Here is an 8385-nt window from a genome sequence, read left to right as displayed (position 1 = left end):
ACTATTGATGGGTTTTATTCAAGCATCAGGAGACCACCCATTCAAGCGAACAATTTTGAGATTAAGCCAACAATTATTGGAATGATTCAGCAGTTAATCCAATTTGCTGGGTTATCGAATGATGATCCCAACCTACATATCGCAAATTTTCTGGAGTTGTGCGACACATTCAAGCACAATGGGGTATCCGAAGATGCAATCAGACAAAGGCTTTTCCCATTCTCTCTACATGATAAAGCTAAGGCCTGGTTGATTTCGTTGCCATCTAGGAGCATCACGACGTGGAATGAGTTGGCTTAAGCGTTCCTCACTAAGTACTTTCCACCTGCCAAGTCGGTCAAACTGAGGAGTAAGATTACCAACTTTTACCAACAAGATTTAGAGACATTGTATGAAGCATAGGAAAGGTTTAAGGATCTCTTACGGAGGTGCCCACACTATGGTATACCAATCTGGTCACAAGTGCAAACGTTCTACTAAGGTTTGCTACCAACCATTCAAGCCATGATTGATGCTGCAAGTGGGGGAGCCTTGAACACTAAAACGCCAGCGGAAGCATACAATCTGACCAAGGTGATGGCGAACAACAACTATATGAGGACTCCAGAAAGAAATTCAACAAGGAGATCAGCGAGAGTGCACAAAGGCGACAGTTACACTGCATTAGCTGCTCAACTTATGAATATCTAGAAGCAATTAGGTAATGTGTTGAAAATAAATGCAATTGAATCTTCTTCTCTAACATGTGACCTTTGTGTAGGAAATCATGCGTCAAACGATTGCCAAGAGGGAAACCAGTTTGCTCAGCATGAACAAGCCAACTACGTCAACAATTTCCAAAGAGGGCAAGGGAATCCGTATTCCAATACTTATAATCCAGCATGGAGGAAACACCCAAATTTTTCATGGAGTAGCAACAATGAGCAAAAACAAGCTCTTGCCCTTCAACATCAAGAACAAAAATCAAATTTGGAAAATGCATTAACCAAGTTCATTGAGGAGACAAGCAAGAGGTTTGAGAAGACCGACATCCTGGTTCAAAATCAATCTGCATCTATATATTAGGAACCTTGAGACTCAGATTGGGCAGATTCACAACATATTAGCAGGAAGAGGTCAAAGGGTTTTACCGAGTGATACAGAGAAAAATCCTAAGGAAAAGGCACATGCAATCACCTTGAGGAGTGGAAGAAGTTTGGAAAATTCGTAGGGTGAAAAACAGAGGATAGAACAAAACCTAAAGGATAAGCAGAAAGACGATTATCGCAATGATGAAGATGGTGGCCGCGGCGAGCGTGAGAAGGAAGAAACCCCCGTCAGAAGGAAGGACGATCGCCGCGACAATGAAACTGGTCGTCGCGACGACCATGAAGTTGTTCCGAATTCATCAGGCTTATTAGACGATCACCGTGGAGATGAACTTGGTGGCCACGGCGAGCGCACATTTGAGCTGAAACCTCCATTGAGCCAGGCAACTCTACCATACCCACAACGGTTGAAGAATCAGAAGCTTGACAAGCAATTCGGTAAGTTCATTGACATGTTTAGAAGTTTACATATTAATATTCCTTTTGTTGATATGCTGGAACAGATGTCGAAGTATGCAAAATTCAAGGAACATGAGAAAGTCATGCTGACGGAGGAATGCAATGTGCTAATTCAGAAGAAACTACCACCTAAACTACGAGATCCAGGGAGTTTTACTATCCTTTGTATTATTGGTAGTTGTTATTTTGATAAAGTATTATGTGATTTAGGGGGTAGTATTAACTTAATGCCTTTTTCCATCTACAGGAAGCTTGGATTGGGAGAAGTGAAGCCGACTACCGTGTCTCTCTAATTTGCTGATCGATCGATCACATATGCTAGGGGGGTAGTCGAAGACGTCCTGATTAAGGTAGACAAACTGATTTTCCCAGTAGATTTCATAGTGCTAGACATGGAGAAAGATAGGGAAATGCCTTTAATTTTAGGACGACCTTTTCTGGCTATGGGTAGAACATTGATAGATGTCCACCAAGGGAAGTTGATCTTAAGGGTAGAAGATGAGCAGGTAGAATTTGATGTTTTCAAGTCTATGAAGCGTCCATCTGAATGAGATTCATGTTTTAAGATTGATGTTCTCGACACCATAGTGGAGCAGAATTTTGAAGAGAACTACCCAGTTCTGCCTTTAGAGAACTGTTTGATGAATTCTAGAGACCAGGAGGAAGAAGTTCATAGTGAAGAGATAAGGGAGTGTCTAAGATACTTAAGTGCTTTACCACCCTTAGGTTGTCCCGAGGCTAAATTGATCAGAGAAATTGGAGCCGTGGAGTCTCAGTCAACTTTACCGATCACAAGGGCGCCTACACTTGAGCTCAAGCAACTACCATCTCATCTAAGGTATGCATTTTGAGAAGAGGGTAAATTTTTTCCAGTCATTATTAATGCTTCTTTGAGTGTTGTAGAGGAAGAAAAGTTGCTGCGCATTTTGAGAAAATACAAGAAGGCCATTGGATGGACAATTGCGGATATCAAAGGTATCAGTCCTTCAATCTGCATGCACAAGATCTTAATGGAGGAAAGTTACAAGCCTACTGTCCAACCACAGAGAAGATTGAATCCGTCAATGCAAGAAGTGGTCAAGAAGGAGGTGTTGAAGCTTTTAAATGCAGGAATAATATATCCCATTTCAGATAGTACATGGGTGAGTCCAGTCCAAGTGGTGCCAAAGAAAGGAGGAATGACAGTGGTCCGTAATGATAATAATAAGCTGATTCCAACACGAACGGTCACGGGATGGAGAGTGTATATTGACTACCGCAAACTGAATTTCATGACTCATAAGGATCATTTTCCATTGCCATTCATCGATCAAATGTTGGAGAGGTTAGTAGGCCATGAGTTCTACTGTTTCCTTGATGGATATTCAGGCTACAACCAAATTGCCATAGCGCCAGATGCTCAAGAGAAGACTACTTTCACGTGCCCATACGGAACATTCGCCTATCGAAGAATGCCTTTTGGCTTGTGCAATGCTTCTGTAACTTTTCAACGTTGCATGATCTCAATTTTTTCCGATATGATTGAGAAGTCCATTGAAGTTTTCATAGACGATTTTTCTGTTTTTGGAAATTCTTTTGATGAGTGTTTAACTAACTTGTCTAATGTTTTGCAAAGATGTGTTGACACTAACTTGGTGCTCAATTGGGAAAAATGCCATTTCATGGTACGAGATGGGATCGTGTTAGGTCATCGGATATCAGCGAACGGCATTGAGGTGGATCGAGCGAAGATTGAAGTTATTGAGAAACTACCACCTCCAAATTCAGTGAAGGCTGTCAGAAGCTTCCTTGGGCATGCAGGCTTTTATGGGAGATTCATACAGGATTTTTCTAAAATCTCTAAACCTCTTTGTGATTTATTAGCTAAGGATGTTCCTTTTAATTTCAGTCAAGAGTGTTTAGATGCATTTAAGTGCTTGAAAGAAAAATTAATTTCTGCTCCTATTATTGTTACGCCCGATTGGGAATTACCTTTTGAACTCATGTGTGATACGAGTGATTATGCTTTAGGGGCTGTTTTAAGACAACGAAAAGGTAAGGTCTTGCATGTGATTTATTATGCCAATAAGACTTTAACGGGACCTCAGCTGAATTATGCCACTACTGAGAAAGAATTTTTAGCAGTAGTGGTTTCTATTGATAAGTTTCGTTCTTATTTGCTAGGTACCAAGGTCATCGTGTACACCGACCATGCTACATTGAAGTACCTCCTAGCAAAACGGGACTCCAAGCCAAGATTATTGTGATGGGTATTGCTTCTACAGGAATTCGACTTGGAGATCAAGGACAAGAAAGGAACGAAAAATCAAGTGGCTGACCATTTATCCGGGTTGGAGTCCAATGAAGAAGTTCGAGAGGAAGAAAAGCCAATCAATGAATACTTCCCGGATAAGCAATTGTTTGCTATTCAAGAAGGATCATGGTTTGCAGACATTGCTAATTATTTGGCGCGAAAGGTTATGCCCCCTTGAATGAACTCCCAGAGACGAAAGAAATTTTTTGCAAATTTAAAGTACTACTTCTAGGAGGATCCATTTTTGTACAAGCATTGCGCCGATCAGATGATAAGACGATGTGTGCCAGAGGAAGGGATGACGAATATACTTCGTCACTGTCATTCAATGGAAGTTGGTGGTCATTTCGGTTCGACAAAGACCGTTGCAAAAGTTCTTCAATCAGGATTTTTCTGGCCTACTCTTTTTAAAGATGCTTTTCGTTTTGTTATGAACTGTGATGAGTGTCAACGGATTGGGAATATTTCTAGGAGAAATTCCATGCCTTTAAATAATATCCTAGAAGTAGAATTGTTTGATGTTTGGGGGATAGATTTTATAGGACTTTTTCCTTCTTCGTTTTCTAACTGTTTCATTTTGGTTGCTGTAGATTATGTGTCGAAGTCGGTGGAAGCTGCTGTATTGCCAACAAATGATGTCCGTGTCGTTATCAAGTTTATAAAGAAGAATATCTTTTCAAGGTTTGGCACTCTAAGAGCCATTATCAGTGATGGTGGTTCTCACTTCTGCAATCATTAATTCGCAGCATTGTTAAGCAAGTATGGGGTTACACATCGAGTTGTAACCCCATATCACCCACAAACCAGTGGCCAAGTCGAAGTATTGAATAGGGAGCTAAAACGAATCTTGGAAAAGATAGTGAACACCTCTCAAAAGGACTGGGCAACTAAACTTGATGATGCACTATGGGCGTATAGGACGACATTCAAAACACTGTTAGGAATGTCGCCCTATAGGATGGTTTACGGAAAAGCTTGTCACTTGCCGATGGAGTTAGAGCACAGGTCGTATTGGGCAGTAAAGTTTCTGAATTTTGATCTACAGGCCGCTGGAGCAAAACGTTTACTCCAACTCAATGAGATGGAAGAGTTTCGCAACGATGCATACGAGAATGCCCGGATTTACAAAGAAAAGACTAAGCAATGGCATGACAAACACATTGTGAACAAGGAATTCAAGGAGGGTGACAAAGTGCTGTTGTTCAACTCGAGACTGTGACTTTTTCCAGGAAAATTGCGCTCAAGGTGGTCTGGCCCGTTCATCATTCATCGCGTGTTTTCGCATAGGGCGATAGAGCTTAACCACCTGACGAAGGGATCATTCAAAGTCAATGGGCAACGATTGAAACCCTATATTGAGAATGTAAATGACAATGAGAGGGTTTCAATTCTTCTTCAGAATCCTAGTTGACGACAGAAAAGGAGTCAAGCTTAAGACTTTAAACAAGCACTTTTTGGGAGGCAACCTAATATTTCGTTTCCGTTTGGTTGATTTTTAATTTTATTTATTTTTTAATTTTTTTTTTTTGAGTAATGATGTTTTTGTCTAATATTTTGTCTTTTCTTTTTTTATGTGTGTGTATGTTTTTGTGTTAGTGTTAGTTTATTAATTTTGACGTTTTGATTGTCTCTGTCAGGGTATGGGAAACACATTCCCAGAAAAGAAATAAACACTTTAACATCACGCTCGCTGAGGCGGTGAACTCCATCGCTGCAGCGAGCGTGCATTTCACGCACGAACAAGGGGCAAATGATTAATCATGCTCACTGCAGCAACGAACCCTATCGCTGCAGCGAGCGTGAGTCCAGTGGAATGATGCGACAAAAAGCATGATCGCCATGGCAACGCATACTATCGCCACAGCGATCGCACCAGGCCACGCGATATCGTGTTTAAATCTACCTGTGTCCCTTTTTCCTTAAAACTTTTCACATTACAGACTCTTCTCTTCCACAAGTGCTTTTCACCAAATTTTTTTCATTTCCTCACAATTTCTTCAACTCATTTTCAATTTGTACTCCATTGCTTACTAACACATTCAAATTCCCATCACATTACGCAGATTAAGGAAGCAAGAGGAGAATTTGCGAAAAATCAAGGTTAGGGTTTCGAAAAGCAAATTGGGGGTTTTCGAAAGTTCATCAAATTCATATCAATTCAAGGCATATTTGGCCAGTAAAAGGTTCAAGTAAGTGTTTCTCACCATTTTGCATTCTAATTTGGAAAAGTGGAATCCATTGATCTGAGTTTTGTGGGTGTGGGTTGATCTTTGTTGATTGTCGAAAATTGGGAGAGATTGTTGTGAATTTCGTGAAATTATTGTAGTTGTTTTGGTGATTGTTGCTTGACTGAAGAAGGGTAGTTGTCGTTTGTGGGTATGGGTTGATTATTGTTGCTTTTTGTTGAGTGTTGAAAATTGGAAGAGATTAAGTTGCTGTTCGTGATTGAATCTATGCGTAGTGTTGCTTGATTGACGAAGGGCAGTTGTTGTTTGTGGGAGTGTGGTGATTTTTCGTTGAGGATTGAAAAATAGATTAAATTGGTATGATTGAAATATTTGGATTAAGAGTGAAATTACGATAATGGCACCCAAAAGAAAACCAGGAAGTGATAGGAGTGACAAAGGAAAAAGGCAGGCCTCTAGTGATACCCAATTTGTTAGTCCAACTGTCCAGGAAAGATATGAGAATTTTGCAAAGAAACCGGGTGGATTTATTGAAGAGAGAGGGCTGGTATTTGCAGAAGCTTTTGAGGGAATAACTGATGTGATTCAAGCTCTGGGTTGGGAGAAATTTTGTAAAGAACCTCCGACACATGCAATTGCCTCTATGGTAAAGGAGTTCTATGCCAACGTTCCTGATAGCGTTGACGGGAGGACAATGGTAAGAGGTAAAGAGATAATATTCAATGCAGTTGCTATTAATCAGTTTTATAGGCTGCCGCAAGTTGAGCTAGATGATGACGCCTATGCCGCTTTCAGGCACCAAGTGGATTTTGATGCAGTAATTAATTCTTTGACAGACAGGAAAGCTACATGGTTTATTGTGGCTGGGGAACACATCCGTTTTGACAGTAAGTTCTTGAACTCAACTTCGCGTATGTAGCTGTATTTTGTATGTGCTCGATTGATGCCATCCAAGCACATGAGCAATGTTAGTAAAGCCAGGGCGATTCTGATATATGCAATTCAGCAGAAGATGAGAATGAATGTGGGTGAGATTATCTTTCAAGAGATCAGCAAAGCGTACCAAGACTGGTTTTTACTTTCCTCACTTGATAACTGCATTGTGTAACCAAGCTGAAGTGCCATTGAATGCTGAAGAGGTTTTTATTCTGCAAGGCGTGTGTCTTACCATGCAATTTCTACAAAATTTAACCAGTAGGGGCAGAGTAGAGGCATCTAGGGCCAAAACATCTTCATCAACGAAGCTTTCCCAAAGAGATCAATTGTCAAAGATCCATGAAGACATCGAACAGTTGAAAATGCAATAGAATCGCCAAGAAGCCTGGATGACATGGATGAGTGGGCAAATGAGGGTGCAACATGAGATGCAGAGATTGCAACTTGCCCATGTTGGGATAGCAGCACCAGGGTGTGAATGGACTAATTTTGTGTACCCAGCGGATGAGGAACAAGGCGATGATCCTGATGAGGACTCTGAGGAGAGTATGGAGGAGTAGTTTGAGAGTTCAGTGTGCTTGAGTTACTATTGTCAATGCAGTTTGTTTTGGTCGTTTTTATTTTTCTGTTTTGATGTACTTGCATTTTGTCTACTGTGTTCTTTGAGTCTTTGTGAACTGTTAGTCTATTTTGTTTTATTCTTTTGTTTTCGTTGTTCATGCTCTTTTTATCCATTCTTGTATTTTGCATAACTCTGATGGCCTACAAGGTCTGTTTAGTGGTTTTTCTGTTTTGATAGAACGACTGGTGTATATGACTAGACGGCTTTATTATGTTGAGGAATGCGGTAACGTTTTCTTTCTTCTATTCTTACGTTTAACATTGGGGACAATGTTGATTTTATTGGTTGGGGATAGGAATTTAAGAAAACTTAAATTGAGCAGAATTTTTTTTTATTGATTGAGAGAGCAGTTTTTTTTTTATTCTTTTATTTTAGGTTGTGAGCTTTTATTTTTGTCTCTTGGATGTAATCAATTGTCTATGATAGGAATGTGATTGCTATAACATAGAACTAATAGAGGATATTAATTTTTACCTTTGCTTTCGGATGAGTGTGAATATTAATGACATTGAGTTGAGACCTTAGTGAATTGTGGATTGAAAGTGGTTCAGTCACTTACTTAGAGGCGTGTTATGTATGAAGTTTCCATGAACTTTATTGTGATCTTAACAAACTCTAGAACTCATTTGATAATCACTCAAGGTGAAATCTTAGAATTCACATCATTTAGGAAATGATATAGGCTGTTTTTGGATTGATTGAGCCTTTCAAGCCAACCCTTGTTATTGTTGTCACTAGTTAGCCCTTTGAGCCTTTTAAACACAATTTAGCCTTGTTTTTCTTTCCTTTGAACTTAATTTT

General features: G+C 39.9%; 1 non-coding gene across 1 annotated transcript; it reads right to left on the bottom strand.

The window, feature by feature from the left end:
* Positions 1–339: 339 nt before the first annotated feature.
* Positions 340–446, bottom strand: LOC116132725. Its single transcript, XR_004128448.1, has one exon. It is a non-coding gene; the product is annotated as a small nucleolar RNA R71 (small nucleolar RNA).
* Between the last annotated feature and the right edge of the window lie 7939 nt (positions 447–8385).

Source organism: Pistacia vera, unplaced genomic scaffold (genome assembly GCF_008641045.1).
Source record: "Pistacia vera cultivar Batoury unplaced genomic scaffold, PisVer_v2 Contig259, whole genome shotgun sequence".
NCBI classification, from domain to species: Eukaryota; Viridiplantae; Streptophyta; class Magnoliopsida; order Sapindales; family Anacardiaceae; genus Pistacia; species Pistacia vera.
This window is presented reverse-complemented; position numbering and strand designations above follow the sequence as displayed.